The 21,685-nt window shown below is 41.5% G+C and overlaps 1 protein-coding gene across 1 annotated transcript in view; it reads left to right on the forward strand.

The window, feature by feature from the left end:
- Positions 1-21,685, forward strand: part of LOC126187866 (atrial natriuretic peptide receptor 1-like) — a 1,317,386-nt gene that overhangs the window by 371,474 nt on the left and 924,227 nt on the right. The window lies entirely within an intron of this gene.

Here is a 21,685-nt window from a genome sequence, read left to right on the forward strand (position 1 = left end):
AAACATCGTAGCAACGGAGTCCTCGAAGCAACGCATACTGTACATAACGTTTTTTATTTGGGTCGTTGTTCGCTTGATTTTGTCTAACAGTAAACGGAACTAACTTTGCTCATTTTCCACCGTTACCACAAAATTTTAAGTGAGTTGCCAATTTTCAATTTCTTCATTTTGAATGGATATTACCTCCATTATTACACTGAAACTATATTTGTTTTGGGCTATGCCTCGAAGAAGTCGGACTGAAAGACAGTGAGCTAAGAGACAAACAAGTTGTCCGTAGAGAAAGTAATAGAAACATAAAGGCCATTGATTAAATAATTTAGAAAGTCGTAATCGCTGTTTGCTGAATTTACAGTGCAGATTTTGTAATGCAAAACATTTCGCATATGAGGTTACTTTACATGATAGAACAGCATTCACACTATTCTGTCATAAGGGAAATGTTAATTTGCCGCCGTTAACACAAAACTTATTTCTCTATGCACTGTATCAATAACTCATTTCAAATGATCAAACAATTAGAGAGAAATGAAAGAATTATTTCAAAAATATTCGTAACTACGATTTTCTATGGTCAGTTCTGATGCTAAAATTTCAGACACAGTTTTAGTGGAGTGTATCACTTTAATGCAGATGACATTTTTTAATGATACATCAGGTCCAGTGCTGTCTATGTCTGGTCGTTCATCATGTTATGCGCAGCCATATTTTTATGACATCGACACAGCGGGTCGAATTGAGACGATACTAGTTATTATTATTGTTATTATTATTATTTGCAGAAGTATCAGCAGCGGTACCAGTTGTATTAATGCTATTAGTTCTCAGCACTGTTATTCACATTATCATTACACACATTCGTGTCATACTACGGATTATCTTTAATTCTATTATTGCCACTTTAGTACTGTTTATTGTACTATATTATTATCATATTGTTAACTATTATCTATAAAGTGGTGCACGCGTAAAACCATGTTTCGATGTAAAAGATAGCCTGAAGGACCCTAATCCGTGAAGCCTGAACAAATAAGCAGACATAAATAAACGAACAAGCGACAGACTCTTACGTTTCTCCACTCTTTCACGCTGCAGGAGACTACGAGGATACTCTGGCACCACGGGTGTACGCATGTAGGTTGTAGCTGTGCTGCTAGCGATTTCTAAGAATTGTCCTAACGATCCTGTTAAAGAACAAATACTAAATCACAAAGAAGCGCTTTGTTCGATACGAGTCATTACCGTGCGTCAGCTTCAGGCATAGTTGTATAAATAGGGTTCAAACTGATCCTGCACCAGTCTCGTAACATGACTTTACTGTTCATACTTGCTCTCGTATCACGAATGATGGATGATATAAAGTTGCGCTCATCAGTCACAGTTTTATTTTTTTATTGCTTGACACGCCTCGTTGCAAAGGATACTACCTGGTCATCAGGCACCATCACATTAAATTTAGATTTGAGTGATGGCTGCTACACGCTCCTAACGAGAGTAAACTTCAAGAAAATATCGGTATGATTGATCAAATTGTAATGATACAAAAGTCGGAAAATGGTTAAGTCTGATTTTTGTTCGTTCTTGTAGTGACATCAAAAGGTGTGGCAAAACTATTACAAAAAATCAAATGATATGAAAACTAATTATCACTCATCAAAGATACTTTCTAAAATGGTTCAAATGGCTCTGAGCACTATGGGGCTTAGGTCATAAGTCCCCTAGAACTTAGAACTACTTAAACCTAACTAACCTAAGGACATCACACACGCCCATGCCCGAGGCAGGATTCGAACCTGCGACCGTAGCAGACCTGCGGTTCCGGACTGCAGCGCCAGAACCGCGCGGCCACCGCGGCCGGCAAAGATACTTTCACACACCTTTTCTATAAACATATTAAAAATGGATATGTTAGTGTAGAGGATTACAGGTGGTCACATCAATGTGGCTGTGATAAACTGTGTGTGTTCTTGTCAAATTTTTACGCTACCTAGGATCCGTATTTCCTTCCTAAATATCGTCGTGCCTCCTGATGGAACGAGTTGATAGAGATATTCCATCATGGGGAAATAATATTGAAACCTAAAAGTTAATGTCTGTAATTAATTCGTGTACTTATAAATGAATATATGTGGGTGGGAATACGTGGGTTAGAGAAAGGTCTCGTTGGAGGGGAAAACTTCTCTCATGCAGAATGAGAATCACATGCACGATACACAGTGCTGAGCCTAGAGTTCGTATTACGGAAAAAACAACGTTCGCATCACCTTCAGGATGTTTTGGTTGTGTTTTCCGAGATTTTCCTGTCTCACTTCACTTCGTACAAACTTCGGCAAGCTTGCATCAATACGACGTAAAGCCCTGGAAGTCCTAGGTACGATTAATTCTAACGTTTCATTGATATAATGAGAGGAAAACAGTGATCTGTATTTTATTCTTTCGGAAGACTTATGACTGACTGAATTGGTATCAGATTTATACTTCTGTTGTGGTGTCGTAGAGCAGTCGGATCCTATTTAGACTGGTGTAGTTATGAAGCAGTTTCAAATGTATATAGCTTCTCTGCTTCGAAGTCACGACATAATGCTCTTGTTATTAATATTCGTAACACCTCCATACAATTCCTTATTTAGTGTATAAATGAGGCTTCAGCTATCTGAAGCTTAACGTATATAAACCACAACGTCCGAGTTGTTCCCTTATCTCAGCCGGCCGCGGTGGCCGTGCGGTTCTAGGCGCTCCAGTCCGGAGCCGCGCTGCTGCTACGGTCGCAGGTTCGAATCCTGCCTCGTTCATTGGTGTGTGTGATGTCCTTAGGTTAGTTAGGTTTAAGTAGTTATAAGTTGTACGGGACTGATGACCACAGCAGTTGAGTCCCGTAGTGCTCAGAGCCATTTTTTTTTGTTCCCTTATCTCACGAGACTATTTTACTGTGTTGTGGCTTTGATAAAAAAAGTATGTTATTTCAGTATTATGGTAGTCTACAAAAATTTTAGCACTTTGGAAGTGACCACACACATAGCCGAAAAAATGTAAAGTTTAATATTGTACCAGTTACATGAGAGAGGAAACTGGTAAATGCTTGACTTCGGACTACAAAAATAATCGTGTTACGTTTATAACCGATTTCATATTTGTCAACGGAGGAATTAAAGCTGGTAGCTGGCAAGGATGCCGGTGAGATATTACCCAGTACGTGAAGCATAAGCGTGCTTGTATGCCAGTATCTTTCATCTCAGCTGGCGCTCTACCAGTAGCGTGCCAAATACCTCGACTGTGCAATAGAAAACGAGCAACGAGACGTTGGAACTGTGTCACTGAAGTTGCTATCGCCATGAACTAAACTATGAATACACATGCAAGGCTGTTCTGTCGCCCTTGCAGGTGAAGTGTTTTTCCGGGTAAAACAAAGAAAGGGTGAAGGGATGTAAGTTGGGCTTTCACGACTCGTCAGCAACGGGGTAATTACAAACGGTGCGCAACATCGGTCAGGGTGAGGGTGGGAGAAAAAGTTGGCCACCATTCATAGCACCTTCCTTAAGCAATTTGGGGAAAACAAGGCAAATTTAAGTCCGGATGGTTGGTCAGGGAATTGAACCACCTCCCCATTAATGTGAGTCCAGTGCCTTCACGCTGCACCGCCTCGCTTGGTCGACGGTTAAAAATAAGCAAAAACTACTCAACGCAGAATTTTATAACCACTCCCGTTATTGCAGAAAATATGGTAGTATGGTATATGGCGTAGATAACCAAACAGTTTCTGATAGGGCTGCGATGTGAGCGCAAGAGGCAGACAGTAGACACTTCAGATTATACTTTCTTTGCCCTCGAGAAATGTCGCACTTGCGAAACAAATTGTGCAGAAAGTTCTGGCAAAGATTTTTATTTCTGAGGAAGAATATCGGTGAAGCAAGAGACAATAGATAGTTTCCAGTGGGGGCTCCGTAGTAACCGATAGAATTATTGGGATAGTAGCTAAGCGAATCCAATCATACATTGTGTTTTTGTAACCTCTTGACAAACATATGTAGCTGGAACATTAGAATACGTAGTTCTGAACTTTCCGGTTTTAGGTGAAGTGATATAGGTATCTACCTCAATCGTTATTAGCCTGTGAGTTATAGACCGTCGCCAAAGAAATTACGTGAAGGTGTTGCACACACAAATTAAGTTTCTTCTCCTGACAATGTAGGATAGATTCAAAAAAGAAGGCAGGAAGGGAGTATGACGTAAATATTTAACGAACTGCGGAGAGGGACGTTACGAGGAAAGACAATGAGCACTGCTGGCAGCCTACCTCTACAAACTGCCGAGGCTCTCGTTGCAAAGTTTGTCAAGAATATACTGTGTCCCCCAAACTGTACCGCATGTAATGACCTCGATGCCAAGCTTCGAGAAATCCGACAGTCTGTCTTCATGGTGCCATGTGGAAATTGAACATTTACTTTTTTACTACCGCAGCGCCCCCTCTTTCACTTGCGTTTCTTATTCTATGTAATTTTGACATAGCCGATTTGTCTTGGTGGCTGTTAAATAGCTTTATTTGATTTAGTTCACAAATTACAGCACCTTCTAAACGTTTCACGCTAATTAAGGCCATCGAAGCTTGGTCTTTTCCGAATGTATTTCCCACCAAAAAGTGATTTTGGTAACTGGAGTCGAAGGCTTTTGTTAGGTATGCCTTTTGCGCTTTTGTGTGGCATTTCCATAGAAATTTTCCTCGCATAACACATATTTCTTTATACCTAACCAAGAAGTGAAATATGAGTTCTCATATGAGGTGCATTCAAGTTCTAAGGCCTCCAATTTTTTTCTCCGGACTAGAAAGAGGTAGAAACATGCGCATTGTTTTAAAATGAGGCCGCGTTCATTGTCAATATGTCCCAGTGATGGCAGCACCGTACGGCAGATGGAATTTTACCGCCAGCGGCGAGAATGAGAACTGTTTTAAATACTTAAAATGGCGACGTTTTCCTTACTTGAACAGCGTGCAATCATTCGTTTTCTGAATTTGCGTGGTGTGAAACCAATTGAAATTCATCGACAGTTGAAGGAGACATGTGGTGATGGGGTTATGGATGTGTCAAAAGTGCGTTCGTGGGTGCGACAGTTTAATGAAAGCAGAACATCGTGTGACAACAAACCGAAACAACCTTGGGCTCGCACAAGCCGGTCTGACTACATTATCGAGAAAGTGGAGAGAATTGTTTTGGGGGATCGCCGAATGACTGTTGAACAGATCGCCTCCAGAGCTGGCATTTCTGTGGGTTCTGTGCGCACAATCCTGCATGACAACCTGAAAATGCGGAAAGTGTCATCCAGGTGGGTGCCACGAATGCTGACGGACGACCACACGGCTGCCCGTGTGACATGTTGCCGAGCAATGTTGACGCACAACGACAGCACGAATGGGACTTTCTTTTCGTCGGTTGTGGCAATGGATGAGACGTGGACGCCATTTTTCAATCCAGAAACAAAGCGCCAGTCAGCTCAATGGAAGCACACAGATTCACCGCCACCAAAAAAATTTCGGGTAACCGCCAGTGCTGAAAAAATGATGGTGTCCATGTTCTCGGACAGCGAGGGCGAAATCCTTACCCATTGCGTTCCAAAGGGCACTACGGTAACAGGTGCATCCTACGAAAATGTTTTGAAGAACAAATTCCTTCCTGCACTGCAACAAAAACGTCCGGGAAGGGCTGCCCGTGTGCTGTTTCACCAAGACAACGCACCCGCACATCGAGCTAACGTTACGCAACAGTTTCTTCGTGATAACCACTTTGAAGTGATTCCTCATGCTCCCTACTCACCTGATCTGGCTCCTAGTGACTTTTGGCTTTTTTCCAACAATGAAAGACACTCTCCGTGGCCGCACATTCACCAGCCGTGCTGGTATTGCCTCAGCGATTTTCCAGTGGTTAAAACAGACTCCTAAAGAAGCCTTCGCTGCTGCCATGGAATCATGGCGTCAGCGTTGTGAAAAATGTGTACGTCTGCAGGGCGATTACGTCGAGAAGTAACGCCAGTTTCATCGATTTCGGGTGAGTAGTTAATAAGAAAAAAAATCGGAGGCCTTAGAATTTGAATGCACCTCGTAGATTGAACTTCCAAATATTTTAATGTAACGAAATATTTTCTTAAAAATTTTCATCCCCTGTTGCACGCCTTTAGGGGTTGTGTTTCGAAAAACAGTGAAACAATAATTTTTGTTTCTAACAGAGGAAATTCCATAGTTTTAGCTTAGAAAATGCTTTCATAATGAGATAATTCCATAAAACGTTTCATCTCCTATTTCACTCCCTTAAGACGTTGACATTCCAAAATCACTGAAACACGGATATTTTTATTTCCAACCGAGAAGTCATATACGAATTTTCATAGATGTAGCTTTCAAAACGCTTTAGTAGTTCATCAATAACGATTTATTTTCAAAGAAGACTACCACCCTCTATTTTACCCCCTTAATGGCTAGTTTCTAAAAGTGCCGAAACGCATTTTTTTTTATTTCTGAATGAAACCAAATACTAATTTTGTAGCTTCAAAATTGAATTAATGGCGATATGTTTTCCGTAAGTTTTTCCATCTCCTGTTTCATCTCGTTAGAAGTGGAATATTAAAGAATCCCTTCTTAAACTATGCCTACAGAATAAGATTCACACCCTCTCCCAATTTCAAAGTTCCTTTCCTTAGCGGTTTGGGGCTGGAGGATGAGCAGCCATTGAATCTATCTGGTCCCATTTCACCCCATTAACAATTGAATTTCCAAAAACAGTGAAACGCATGCTTTTTATTTACAACCAAGAAGCCAAATCTATATTTTCGTAGATTTAGTTTTCAAAGTGTTTTCATAATAAAATATTTCATAAAACATTTCATCTCGTATTGCACTTCCTTAGGGATTAAATCTATAAAAACACTGAAACAAGTAATTTTTTATTTGTAACCACGAAGTTAAATACCGGTTTTCATAGATGTGGCTTTAAAAATACTTAAGAATTTCTTTAATAATTATTTCTTTCAAAAAGTTTTGACGCACGATTTAACCCCGATGGGGGTTAAATTTCAAAAAATGCTGAAACACCTATTTCTTAATTTCTGACCGAGAATTTCCAAAAACTTCCCATTCTCTATTTTATCCCCTAAGGAGTAAAGTTTAAAAAAAATTCCTCCTTAACAACCCTACTAACAACACGTGCTGGTGGTACAAGTCGAAGTCTGTTGTATGCAAGCACTCGTGTTGAATCTCACGACCGCGGTTAGGATAGCGTTGTGATACATTATTATTTGTTCACATTGGTAATTTATAAACATAAGTGGCTAGACTACAAATTTTGTTTATCGGGGAACAGGCTGGTTGGGGGAACGGGCTGAAAGGGGAGATGGGGTGAGGAGCAATACAGTGACATGTTACACAAAGTACCCTCCTCTACATATTAAACGGTGGTTTGCGGTGTACGGATTAAGTCTTTATTAATCGTACACACGGTCCTGTTTTATGGTGATACCTACAATATTTCAGAACAGTAAAGAGTGGATTCGCCGAGGGACGAAAACTTCGCCTCTTGAAAACGGCGAGCGCTTCTCAAAGCACGAGAACAAGTTGGCAGAGCAGCGTGCACGCGAGACCAGTCAAAGGCATTCTCTTTCAGCCATCTTCCCACCGCTGCTTCCGACGTTTTCAGAATTCCTGGAGCTGAACAGACGCAAACACACAAGGGTACTCACAGGAGCCTATGTTCCGCTTAATGGCAGGAACGAAGCGTTTCACCTTGTCCTTAAAAAAAATGTTTTCAGCAACAGAACGATGCGAGCGATGGCATCTGTACGCAGAAAGACGCGCTGCAAAGAGGGAAGCTGGCCTTGTTTTCAGTCGTTCTGATCCCGTCTTGGACATTCTGACTGATAGTTACAGCAGTTTTCCACAAAAATAAAATTTATGAATGATTGTGCGGTAAATTCGGTACTGACATCATATTGTAATATCTTACACCAGAGTCTGCGACTTCTAAAAATTCACTTTTGATAATTTGTTCACCTTCATTGTACCGCTAGTCTAACTTTCGTGCTTACGTGTCAGAAATTCATTCTCGATAATTTGGGCGTCCTGAAGGGTTTTAGTTTATATTGGGGGCCATTATGAGTTACACTAAAACGTTAGTAATGTTCTTCAACTTCAGGAAGTTCGCTTTTTGTCATCAGCCGTCTCACTGGTGGTTTGATGCGGCACGTCACCATTTATTCTCCTGTACCACCCTCATCATCCCAGAGTAGCGCTCCACCCATTCCCCTTTTCCAGTTATTTGTTGTATATATCCCTATCTCTAAAATTCACCTTTCCTTTAAAGTTAACCCTAGCACCACGGCAGATATTCCATGATGTCTTAACACGACCATTCATGTATCGCTCCCTGTATTTGGTGTTTTCCACATATTTCCCACCTCACCGATTCTGCGAAAAACTGCTCCTTTTCCAATCTTATCACTTCATTTAATTTTCACCATCAGTCCAGAGCACCAAAACTTAGACAAATCTGTTATGAAACAATAAGCTGATGACTTGATACTATGTGCAACGTATCTTTAAAACTCGTCATATTTGTTTCATAAATGGTTCACAACACTGGATTGATATTCTCCACTAGTTAACTCAGCACAAAAACCGAATAGTTTTCTGTATTGTTGTATTTTGTTTTGTTTTGTGTGATAATTAAGTAGTTATAATTCTCTGAATGGAAAGAATTGCCTTCCCAAATGCACTCGAGACCCCTTGGAAAGAGGAATACAGTTGTGTAACGATTACCAGTGTTTGTTTCGGAAAGAGTAGAGTTGTAACTGTAAGGGCTAAAGTTTCTGAGGCAGGGTAGTGTAACTCCCATTAGCTCGTAAACACGGTACAATGAGATTCACGCATATGCCCGGACCTCACTATTAAAACTTTGCAACATAGTTTTCAGGCAGCTTCCACTGCTCAGAGTATGAAACGCTGTATCGTAGAATTCATATGTGCACCAAGTCTAGCATTTTGCACTGACGCGAGATCATGCTGTCACAGTAACTTATATCCTTACCGTTACATTTATTCCAGCGGTTTTTGTAAAACAAATACACTCCTGGAAATGGAAAAAAGAACACATTGACACCGGTGTGTCAGACCCACCATACTTGCTCCGGACACTGCGAGAGGGCTGTACAAGCAATGATCACACGCACGGCACAGCGGACACACCAGGAACCGCGGTGTTGGCCGTCGAATGGCGCTATCTGCGCAGCATTTGTGCACCGCCGCCGTCAGTGTCAGCCAGTTTGCCGTGGCATACGGAGCTCCATCGCAGTCTTTAACACTGGTAGCATGCCGCGAGAGCGTGGACGTGAACCGTATGTGCAGTTGACGGACTTTGAGCGAGGGCCTATAGTGGGCATGCGGGAGGCCGGGTGGACATACCGCCGAATTGCTCAACACGTGGGGCGTGAGGTCTCCACAGTACATCGATGTTGTCGCCAGTGGTCGGCGGAAGGTGCACGTGCCCGTCGACCTGGGACCGGACCGCAGCGACGCACGGATGCACGCCAAGACCGTAGGATCCTACGCAGTGCCGTAGGGGACCGCACCGCCACTTCCCAGCAAATTAGGGACACTGTTGCTCCTGGGGTATCGGCGAGGACCATTCGCAACCGTCTCCATGAAGCTGGGCTACGGTCCCGCACACCGTTAGGCCGTCTTCCGCTCACGCCCAAACATCGTGCAGCCCGCCTTCAGTGGTGTCGCGACAGGCGTGAATGGAGGGACGAATGGAGACGTGTCGTCTTCAGCGATGAGAGTCGCTTCTGCCTTGGTGCCAATGATGATCGTATTCGTGTTTGGCGCCGTGCAGGTGAGCGCCACAATCAGGACTGCATACGACCGAGGCACACAGGGCCAACACCCGGCATCATGGTGTGGGGAGTGATCTCCTACACTGGCCGTACACCACTGGTGATCGTCGAGGGGACACTGAATAGTGCACGGTACATCCAAACCGTCATCGAACCCATCGTTCTACCATTCCTAGACCGGAAGAGGACTTGCTGTTCCAACAGGACAATGCACGTCCGCATGTATCCCGTGCCACCCAACGTGCTCTAGAAGGTGTAAGTCAACTACCCTGGCCAGCAAGATCTCCGGATCTGTCCCCCATTGAGCATGTTTGGGACTGGATGAAGCGTCGTCTCACGCGGTCTGCACGTCCAGCACGAACGCTGGTCCAACTGAGGCGCCAAGTGGAAATGGCATGGCAAGCCGTTCCACAGGACTACATCCAGCATCTCTACGATCGTCTCCATGGGAGAATAGCAGCCTGCATTGCTGCGAAAGGTGGATATACACTGTACTAGTGCCGACATTGTGCATGCTCTGTTGCCTGTGTCTATGTGCCTGTGGTTCTGTCAGTGTGATCATGTGATGTATCTGACCCCAGGAATGTGTCAATAAAGTTTCCCCTTCCTGGGACAATGAATTCACGGTGTTCTTATTTCAATTTACAGGAGTGTAGATGCAAAAATTATGGGAAATCCTTACGCAAATGCAGGCTTTCTCAACTAACTGCACTGATAAATTCGTCTCAAGGGGACGTTTCAACAAGTTTTTTACTTGTCATCTTGTCTTCCCCAGAAATTGATAGCAAGACATTCGTCGAAATATCACTCCGAAACAAAGATGTTACTTTGTTGAATTCGCTAGAAGAGTTCGTCAATGGAAAACTTTACATTACTGCTCTGCTATTTTTAAGAGATCTCTAGCTGCACGAAGTCGTAAATGTAGATGGGATGCTCAATTCCCAAAGACATTACAGTGCTAAGTTATTAGTCCTAAGTTTTCTGCAGCCACTGGGGTATTGTAACACCCATGCAACGGCGAAGAAACTAGCAAGTAAAGTACCCCACCAAACGACCCGCCAACTAAGGATACCGAAAATGTTGAACCTTTCATCCCTCAATGAACGGAAGAAAAGGCAGCGCTGTTGTACCTCGTGTTTTTACGTTGGTGTTCAGGGCAGTGGGCAGAAACCGCATCGAAAAATTTCACTCTTCTTTACAATGACTCCTCCAGGGGGATGTAGTTTGTATTTTACGACAGGCCCTGCTCTTTACCGACGTTCGATATGCTCCTTCCATTGTAAACAATATTTTATGAAAAAAAGTGTGTGTACTGACATTTTGCCTACGCAGTTGTCATCGACGAACAGCAATGATTATCGTTCTCAATAGAAAGACATGGAAAATATAATAGTTACTCGATCAGTTCACCATGAAACCTTCAAAATTGCAACATAAAACTTGTTGGTGCTGGAGAGTAAAAAATGACTCCCTCTTCTTACCTTCAACCAGTGTAACTTTGAATATTCCGAAAGATCTGTGCTATCAGCAATACTACGAGCGTTCAGTAATTTATGTTTGCCCGCGTCTGTGATGACACACATGGAGGTAGCTGAATGTTCTTGTCATGAAGCACCGAGTGGAAAAAAATTTGAAGAGTTCTTATAACATTCTTATTAGCGTGAAAAATAGTTACTGGATCTTTATAGCTGTCTAGGAACGTACCTGTGAACGACCATTATCTGACAAACATGAGAGGCCTATTTCGGGAAAATGTGTTTCAAATGGTTCAAATGGCTCTGAGCGGTATGGGACTTAACTAACCTCTGAGGTCATCAGTCCCCTAGAACTTAGAACTACTTAAAGCTAACTAACCTAAGGACACCACACACATCCATGTCCCTAGGCAGGATTCGAACCTGCGACCGTAGCGGTGGCGCGGTTCCAGACTGTAGCGCCTAGAACCGCTCGGCCACCCTGGCCGGCCGAAAATGTGTTTGCTTAGTATTATTTTTATTCAGCTTATAAGCGTATAATTTACGTCTCTTTAAAGTACTGCGCTCTTGTATTCATACACTTGTCTCAGCAGTGTTTCCACTTGGTCACGCAACCCTGACTGAAAAGTCAGGTTTGTATAGCTGTGAGCCTAGGAAGAACAGTCGTCCAATTTTGACACAAAACTAGAGAACTGAGGAGGCTGAGAGGGCAGACGGGTTTTCAAGGTAAAGAAAAACCCTCTGCCTTACGTGAGCTGTCCTCCCTTCTTGCAACATTTTACCAGCGCGTCTTCTCCAAAATGAACCACTCGAGATTCTAACGTCTTTTCCAAAGTACTGATAGAAAAAAGGTGGTTGATAGACACCAGATCATTAATCTTTTTAATGTAACCAACACCGGTTGAGGTAGAACGTCCTCCTCGAGAACGGCAGTCAGTAACTGATTGACGACCGCTTTTGTAGCCTGTGAACCATTCTCAACACGGTGTTCAACCTAGAAAATCAGTGCTGTAAGTATGTTTCGAAAGGCCATATTTTTCTATGAATGTTTCCCCGACTTGCATGCAAAATTTCACGTTGCTTTGTTACTCCTGTAAACCCGACATTCCAAAAACCGTTTTGAACGCTTTACCACCTTTCACTAACGTGGCAGTAGCTCAGAAGCTAAATGAGATATCAACACGCAAGAAAACGCGTTTTGTGACGTCAAATGTGCTGCAAGGCTTGCCGCCACGTAAAAAGAAATTTTAACATAACTCGTATGTGTTTCTGGCCCATATATGTGCACTGATTGGTCTTCAGATTTATGCAGTACACGGATAATTTTATTTTTGACTTATCTGGCTGTAGAGTACGACGTGATTCCTTTCTACCTAAGATAAAGTTAACAGTGTTTTTCTTCTTACTTCATTTTCGATTTTCCATCCTCGAATGAGACCGGTATTCTAGAGAAACCATATGAAGATCAAAACCGGCAGTCCTAATTCAGTTTTTCCGCTGTTTTATAAAATATTTGGTGCACATCAGGTTGGTCTCTTTCAACACAGCACAGGTTTCTCTTTCCACGCTTTTCCATCAGAGCTTGTGGTCCTTCTGCAACGACGAAATGTTAATTCTAATCATTTGTAAAACGATTGATCAGTATATTAACTCTTACCTAAGTAAACGAAAATAGAAACAACCAAAATCAGAGGTGTAACTAAAGTCGTTTTTTCTGTTCACGATTAGTATAAACGATCGAGATTATGTAAAGACCGCACTTGTTCTAATTTTTGATTCTGTCGAACTGACAGAACGGGACGAGTAATGCCTCGCGCATTTCATTGAAAAATTAAGCCTGCGATTGCTAAATCTAGCAAATTTTAGGTAGAATTTAATCATCATCTCCAATTAGTGGTAATTAATTCCTGATTACATCAGTTAGCTTTTCTTGTAAACTGTTGAACCTCTGCTTCATTAAATGTTACCACCCCTGTTAGAGGTCTAGCGGTCGCTTGTTGATGTAACTGCGGGAAGACTATCCCAGCCGCTGAACGGAAGTGTTTTTGAGTTGCAACATTTCAACAAAAGAAGGACTAACGATTTCAACTTATTACTACAGTACTGCTATAGGGCGATATAGAAAAAATTATTGTAAATGAAAACTGACTATTAACATGTGAAATTAAAATTTGTAGCTCATTTTCCCAGCTCTTAGTATGTCGTCATTTCAAATAATCTGTGGGTAAATGTTTTACAAAAGACTTCAGGGTAATGACCGAAACGCGATAAACATCCTAAACACCTAGAAACGTTGTATAAATTCTGAACCTAGTCACTCTTCCAAAAAGGCATACGGTCCCACAAAATTGTCTTCGTAAGTATCCCAGTACTTTCACCTGACATTCGAGAAGACATATGAGTAACTAGAGTCATTCTCAAATATGAGTTTTTCAGCTCACATAATGTTACCTGTCTTGAAGAAAAGTTCAATTATCGTATGCCTTCCCAAAATGATAATAATCGATGCATCCGGAATGCTTCAACGAAACCATAATCTGATGGTTTATATGACCTTAATTATTGTAGCTGCTTTTGTTTTTCGGACGAGGATGCATAACAACATGAAGGTTTTAGACACGTAATGAGTAATGTCAAACAATGAAAAGTATACGATGTAGTGAACTGAAGGTAATTAAAAAGCACAACAATAACAAAGTGAAGAAAATATTTTAAAATTAGAAGCTTCCACAAAGAGCTATAAAGGGCAATCAAATATGAATTATTCAGTGTCTTACTCTTAGAGACAGCTTAATGAATTTCGTAAGTGTTAGGTTCGTTAAGAGACGGGAAATCAGCCAACATTTATATGGCACTTTGGGTAACTCGTGCTCTAACCCAAAGCTAATGTGCAATGTACACACTCAAAGCATTGTCTGCGGTATCATTAGATGCGTGTTATAAATGTGTGGAATACTGAAGTTCTTAGGACGCAAACACGGGATTAAATTATAGCACATTGCATAAGAGCGCACTGCCCAATTACGACGCGTATTACAAACTTTTCTTTCGTCTGCACTAGCTGCAAATACACTACTGGCCATTAAAATAGCTACACCAAAAATAAATGCAGATGATAAACGGGTATTCCATTGGAAAAATATATTATACTAGAACTGACATGTGATTACATTTTCACGCAATTTGGGTGCATAGATCCTGAGAAATCAATACCCAGAACAACCACCTCTGGCCGTAATAACGGCCTTGATGCGCCTGGGCATTGAGTCAAACAGAGCTTGGATGGCGTGTACAGGTACAGCTGCCCCAGCAGCTTCAACACGATACCACAGTTCATCAAGAGTAGTGACTGGCGTATTGTGACGAACCAGTTGCTCGGCCACCATTGACAAGACGTTTTCAATTGGTAAGAGATCTGGAGAATGTGCTGACCAGGGCAGCAGTCGAACATATTCTGTACCCAAAAAGGCCCGTACAGGACTTGCAACATGCAGTCGTACATTATCCTGCTGAAATGTAGGGTTTCGCAAGGATCGTATGAAGGGTAGAGCCAAGGGTCGTAACACATCTGGAATGTAACGTGCACTGTTCACAGTGCCGTCAATGCGGACAAGAGGTGACCGAGACGTGTAACCAATGGCACCCCATACCATCACGCCGGGTGATACGCCAGTAGGGCGATGACGAATACAAACTTCCAATATGCATTCACCGCGATGTCGCCAAAGAGGAATGCGACCATCATGATGCTGTAAACAGAAGCTGGATTCATCCGAAAAACGTCGTCGATCTGTTCGTGCAGACGGTTGTTGTCTTGCAGACTGAGGGATCGAGACGTGGCTGCACGATCCGTTACAGCCATGCGGATAAGATAATTCTCATCTCGACTGCTAGTGATACGAGGCCGTTGGGATCCAGCACGGCGTTCCGTATTACTCTCCTGAACCCACCGATTCCATATTCTGCTAACAGTCATTTGATCTCGACCAACGCGAGCAGCAATGTGGCGATACGATAAACCGCAATCACGATAGGCTACAATGCGACCTTTATCAAAGTCGGAAACGTGATGGTACGCATTTCTCCTCCTTACACGAGGCATCACAACAACGTTTCACCGAGCAACGCCGATCAACTGCTGTTTGTGTATGAGAAATCAGTTCGAAACTTTCCTCATGTCAGCACTTTGTAGATGTCGCCACCGGCGCCAACCTTGTGTGAATGCTCTTGAAAGCTAACCATTTGCATATCACAGCATCTTCTTTCTGTCGGTTAAATTTCGGATCTGTAGCACGTCATCTTTGTGGTGTAGCAGTTCTGATGGCCAGTAGTGTAGGTGGGACTGTGGTGGGTCCTTCAGGGTAATGAATGAACTCCCTGGTCAAAGGAGCCCCATGTGCTGTCAGTCTGTTGCCCCCACCAGAAAAGACGATTTGGACTGAATTGCGTGCTAGGAACGTACACTCGAGCTCTTTAACTTTACTGAAAACGCCGTTTGAATATAATAGCTGAAATTTGTCTCTTTTCCTCCAGTGTTCTCGAACTGAATATACCGCTGGATCATACATGGTGGATTCGTTTGGTCGGCTAATCGTGAGGACCCACACAGGACGAACAGCGGAGCAGACAATTCCGTTTTACTAGAGGAAGCCGAAATGCACGCTTTTTAGCTCACGGAGGCTAGCGTGTGGAGGGAAGAACTATACTGACGTGAGGTGTGGAACATGACAAGGAATTAGAATTCAGAAAGCGGACGTAATTAGTTTCATACTTAACTTAAATCCATTAATGATGAACTTCGCTCTTGACGGTACATGATTCACGATATTATTTGTTCAGAATACAGTCTTGCAGTAATTAGTTGCAGTAACTGAAAATGGCGCCTTGCTAGGTCGTAGCAAATGACGTTGCTGGAGGCTATGGCAAACTGTCGTGTCTGCAAATGAGAGCGTATGTAGTCAGTGAACCATCGCTAGCAAAGTCGGCTGTACAACTGGTGCGAGTGCTAGGGAGTCTAGACTAGACCTGCCGTGTGGCGGCGCTCGGTCTGCAATCACTGATAGTGGCGACTCGCGGGTCCGACGTATACTAACGGACCGCGGCCGATTTAAAGGCTACCACCTGGCAAGTGTGGTATCTGGCGGTGACACCACAGACAAAATTGTACCGATATCGTTATTCAAGCAGGAGCTTTCCAGAAAAATACACTGAGGTGACAAAAGCTATGGGATAGCGGTATGAACATATACAGACGACGGTAGTATCGCGAACTCACGGTGTAAAACGGCAGTGCATTGGCGTAGCTGTCATTTGTACTCAGGTGACTGATGTGACGAAGTTTCCGACGTGATTATGGGAGCATGATGAATTCCTGTCAGTAATACTTTAGGAAATATTTCTTAAACGTTAGCCGCGTGGGTTAGCCGTTCGGTCAGGGCGCCTTGCCACGGTTCGCGCAGCTGTCCCCGTCGGAGGTTCGAGTCTTCCCTCGGGCATGGGTGTGTGTGTGGTCCTCCTTAGCATAAGTTAGTATGAGTTAGATTAAGTAGTGTGTAAGCCTAGGGACCGACTACCTCTGCACTTTGATCCCATAGGAAATTACCACAAGTTTCCGTATTTCTTAAACATAACCGATATTTGTTACGGTATTTTGCTTGAAAAGGTGTTTAATGCCAGATATTTGTAGGATTGATACTCATCTGGCCGGATCTGATTGATTAGCAAAGGTACTGTGGTTATTTTTTATTTTTTCTACTTCACATCCAGTTCTTCTTACGGCTAGGCATGAGCCCTCAAATCCATTCCTGACTCAGCACTCCCTCTGGTATCTTATCTCTCGTAATGTTTTATTTTGGACGACAGTTCCCAGAGGTGGTCTGTAATTTTGATAAAAATGACGAAAGAAAATAAAATGAAAAATTAAAAAAATATATTTATAAAATTGATGTTAAACTACTGTTTACAAAAATCTCCCCCCACATCTTCTATTAGGTGTGTGGAATTAAAAGTGTGTCAGTTTTTAATCTCTATGTTCCAGAGGAATGCAAATCCTGTCATAATGTATTCTGGTACAGGAGAGTGTGTGAGGTTAGCTTTGTTGTTCCTCACACTGTACACGTAATATTACGGTGCATCAGTTCCCGAACTGATGTTTTACTTGATATTATATTCTATTTTGGTTTTATCTCTTAACCTAGCAACATCCCAGCCCAGCAATATGTCCTAACAGACTTACTTTTCGGCAGTTAAGATGTTTTGTAAAACAAAATTCTCCAATGTGGCTTTATCTGATGTTAATAAATTGCTTCATACGGTTTAAGCCGATTGATTTTCGGCAGTTACGATGTATTTTAGATTAAAAAAGTCGCCAGTGTAGCATTTCTTGATGTATTGCGTTTGTACATATTTAGTCTCACGATCTACCTCACTAATGTAGAGTGTTTATATGGAACCAAAGATTATGCTGTACATCGTGTTAAGATTGCTATTGCTAGCATGTACTATAGTTTTTGTCTTTGACATGTCGTTGTCCTCGACTGTATCCTTGAATATTTTGTGTGATTACATCTGTCACTGTGTTAATAGCTGTCGCGTAGACTTTGCTGCTTCACAAAAACAATGTACACAGCTTTTATTTTTTAAAATTTTTTACTACTATGGTGTGCTCAAAAGAGCAAATTACTGTGACTGTGGTATAATTTTCCAGCCGTTTATGTCAGTAAGCGAAACACTGTATTTACCTGTAAAAAGTGTAATCTCTTTTGATTTGATTTATTCGTTTTAGGCTTACGCTTGATAATGGTCATTTGACCGAATCTAGTAGCGAAACGAATTGCCGGCCGCGGTGGCCGAGCGGTTCTAGGCGCTTCAGTGCGGAACCGCGTGACTGCTACGGTCGCAGGTTCGAATCCTGCCTCGGGCATGGATGTGTGTGATGTCCTTAGGTTAGTTAGATTTAAGTAGTTCTAAGTTCTAGGGGACTGATGACCTGAGATGTTAAGTCCCATAGTGCTCAGAGCCATTTGAACCAATCGAAGCGAATTGTGCAAAATAAAAGACAGCTGATGGTACACCGTGAACTTCAACAATCTGTGTGCTTTGTTCGTTCTCTGCCACACACTGTCTCCTGTCATAAAATTATTTTATTTTCAATGCTGTCGACCTAGTTTGCCAACGACAGTAAGCAAGCCCATATATTCCCGGGCAACGTCATGTTCTTTACAAAAAGTACTCTGTCGATTTGTAGTCTCCCAGATTCTGATGATATTCATAGCTATGGATACTAATTGAATGCTTCACTCATGTTTTGTTCCTCGCAAATGGTTCTTCGCTGAACTGTGGGATAAATTAGTTTGTGTAATTACTTGCCAACACAGGTAATAGAATGTTAGCTTTACGGTCTTGGGATGCGAAATACGTGGAAGTAACAGTTGTGTAACTGAACGTTATGGAATACATATATTTTAAAATTCCCTGGGAAGAATTTGAGTTTTCCTGTAACATTATCACATTTAGATTGACTATTTCGTAGACCATTTATTGTGTTACCACTTTCCGTTGATGAGCTGTCTATGTGTTCAAGGCATTTTTCAAAGATTGAAAGAGTAGATATAAAGTAATAAGTTAAACGACTGGAAGATAAATCAGTTTGTCTCGTGTGAAATGAAGTGCAGGAGTGGTAAATGATTAAGTTATCGAATTATATCATATTCTAATCGATATAATGTTTCACTGTATTAGCTGTTGATTTTATATTCAATGGAGTTTTAGGCCATCTAAATAAATTTGACATACGTGCTCGAAGTTTCACTAATGAGCATGAAAATCGAATTATACGTAGACGTCTTCTCTGGCTCTTTCCAGAAACTGAAAGAAAGAAGTGCAATTCATTGCAGCTTTCAACTTTTTATGGTTTAATTTATTTTGTTAGAAGATTAGAGAAACTTTTGGAAAATAATTAATGCATTAGAGAAGTACAATCAGAATGAAGACAACAATAGCAACCTTGCTGTCTCTCAAAAGCTCTAAAAATGTGTCTGAGTAACGTATTACTTTCAAATTACTAACAATGTGCGGAAACTGAAAAAAGGAAGAAAATTACCTCTTCTAAGTAATCATTTCGATATTCGTTGGCAATAATTTGGGATTCAACGGTCATTTTAAACCAAGATGCTCAGACCAGAACTGCCATTAAAAAAACAACATTTCATAAACTTCATTCATTTTAGCAAATTAGCGGCATTTGCATGTAAATGGGAAAGCAGAGAATATAAAATTTTTTTCGAGAGAAAAGCTTCTAATTTTTCCATGAAAATATGCAAATTCTCATTGATAACCTTCAGTTCTTACGAAAGCCTGTTAAAAATTCACGCTGCGAAATAGCGCACATTGTTATGGACGAGAGACCAGGATGTAGTCCCGGTATGCAAATCATTTTCCTAAGTTTTCTTTCACATTTGCTCTAATTATTCACCAACGAATAGGTAAAACATAAGAACTGCTTTCTTCGTATGTTTTCCGTGTTTCTCCTATTAGTTCAATAAAAATTAAAATGCATTACTTATTTTTTCTTATGATGTTTATTACTGACAGCATTGTTTCGTGCAAAGCCATCTTTCGGTCCAGTGACTGCTGTATTCTGACGAAACGAAAAGTAAACAGTATGGAATACACATCTGTCATTCTAAGACTTTTGGTTGGCACTAAATTAATGTTTAGGAGATTAAGGGGAACGAGCATTGCATATATGAACGCTTCGAATTCGATCGATGATAAAGTGCATTACATTGAGGGAGGGATGCTGGATACTTCTCCTGTTGGGAACTAGGCCTGTTAATGAGGGATAAAAATATGGATCGCGAGGGTCATCTTTTATATCTCAAGGATTAGATAAATCATAATTTACGTGGCATTGTTGTGTTTATGGTCCAAGCATTCGTCTCAAGACGAATGAAGAAAAGAAGTATGGGACTGTATTAAAATATGATCACGGTCTTTCTGAACTGTATATCTCACAAAATCTAAGAAAAATATTTGTATCCTTCTTCCCACAAGCATAACGTTTTGTCTGTCGAAATTATTTTTGAAATCTTTGAAATAACCGGCAATAAATATGGAGAGAAGCTCATTAGGAAACATGTAATGGCAGCGTGTTATTTCTTCGTGTTAGTGGTAGTAACTACGATTCGCTTCACTGAAACTGGTAAAACTGTTTGCTTTCTATTGCCCGGTAGTTATTGAACAGGCCTAATGGAATTGCATTGTTCGACCTACATGTAGAAAGAGTGCGGTTTACCAGTAATGGAAGTGCTGTATTGGAAGGCTGAGCCGTAGAAGCAGTGCTAGAGAACGTTCGTCTGCGTGTGCGGCCAACAACTCGGTTTATTCGATATGCAGCAGCAGATGACAGTGTCAACAGGTGGATTTAGTAGCACAGAGCTTGGAAAACTGTATTGCCGTACTTTCAATGTCTACTACGTTGTGTAGTACATTTAACTATTAATTCATATGTAATGGGTAACAAGGGTATATGCCGAAAAGAAAAATATGTATTAGCTGCTAACGAGGGATTCATTTCCCACACTTCCTTGAAGTTTTAACGTTCATGTAAGTCTCAGGAGCAGAACGGATCAGAATTACTGTTAGGTAATTTATGCCGTAAGAAAACAGAAACGTAGTCGACCGAGCATCACGAAGACATCTCAGGAGCTAGTTGTCAGGCAGCTGCGGCTGCAGTTCCTAAAGCTAAGAGTCAGAGCAGCAGTGAACCGATCATGTGGCTCTGGAATACTGACGCGAAGGACACTCTGTATAGCACTTCTCACTCGTATGTAACTAGCAAGAAATTTGAAAAGACACCATTATTCAGATGTAGAAACACACCTACCAACGTTTGTGTATATCGTGCAACTCCTTCTTGGCAGTCCGAGTCTTTTTCTCTGTCAGGGTGTATGTTCTTGATCAGTATGATCAGTATCACATTCTGCTCAGTGGAGCTAATTATCACATGAAGCTTCACTTTCCAGCAAACATTTTTCAGTGAAAACAAAATTAGAAAACTTAATGTTAGTAAACACAGAGTGTGCGCGAAATCCTTAAATACATCTTCTAGCATTTGGCCGACGTAACAGGCGTATTAGTGAGCGGATTACGACCCATATCAGAATAATGAAACTAAAAAAAAGTAAGAAACCAGAATGAAACTGAAATGCATGAAAACTTTATTGGACTAAAATACAAAATGTGTTAACTTCCTAATAATACTCCGAATTACAGAGAGTAGTCAAATTTGACATTAGCTGTGACTGCGTATGCGGTAGAAATACGATTGTCACTGTCAA

Source organism: Schistocerca cancellata, chromosome 5 (genome assembly GCF_023864275.1).
Source record: "Schistocerca cancellata isolate TAMUIC-IGC-003103 chromosome 5, iqSchCanc2.1, whole genome shotgun sequence".
Taxonomy (NCBI): Eukaryota; Metazoa; Arthropoda; class Insecta; order Orthoptera; family Acrididae; genus Schistocerca; species Schistocerca cancellata.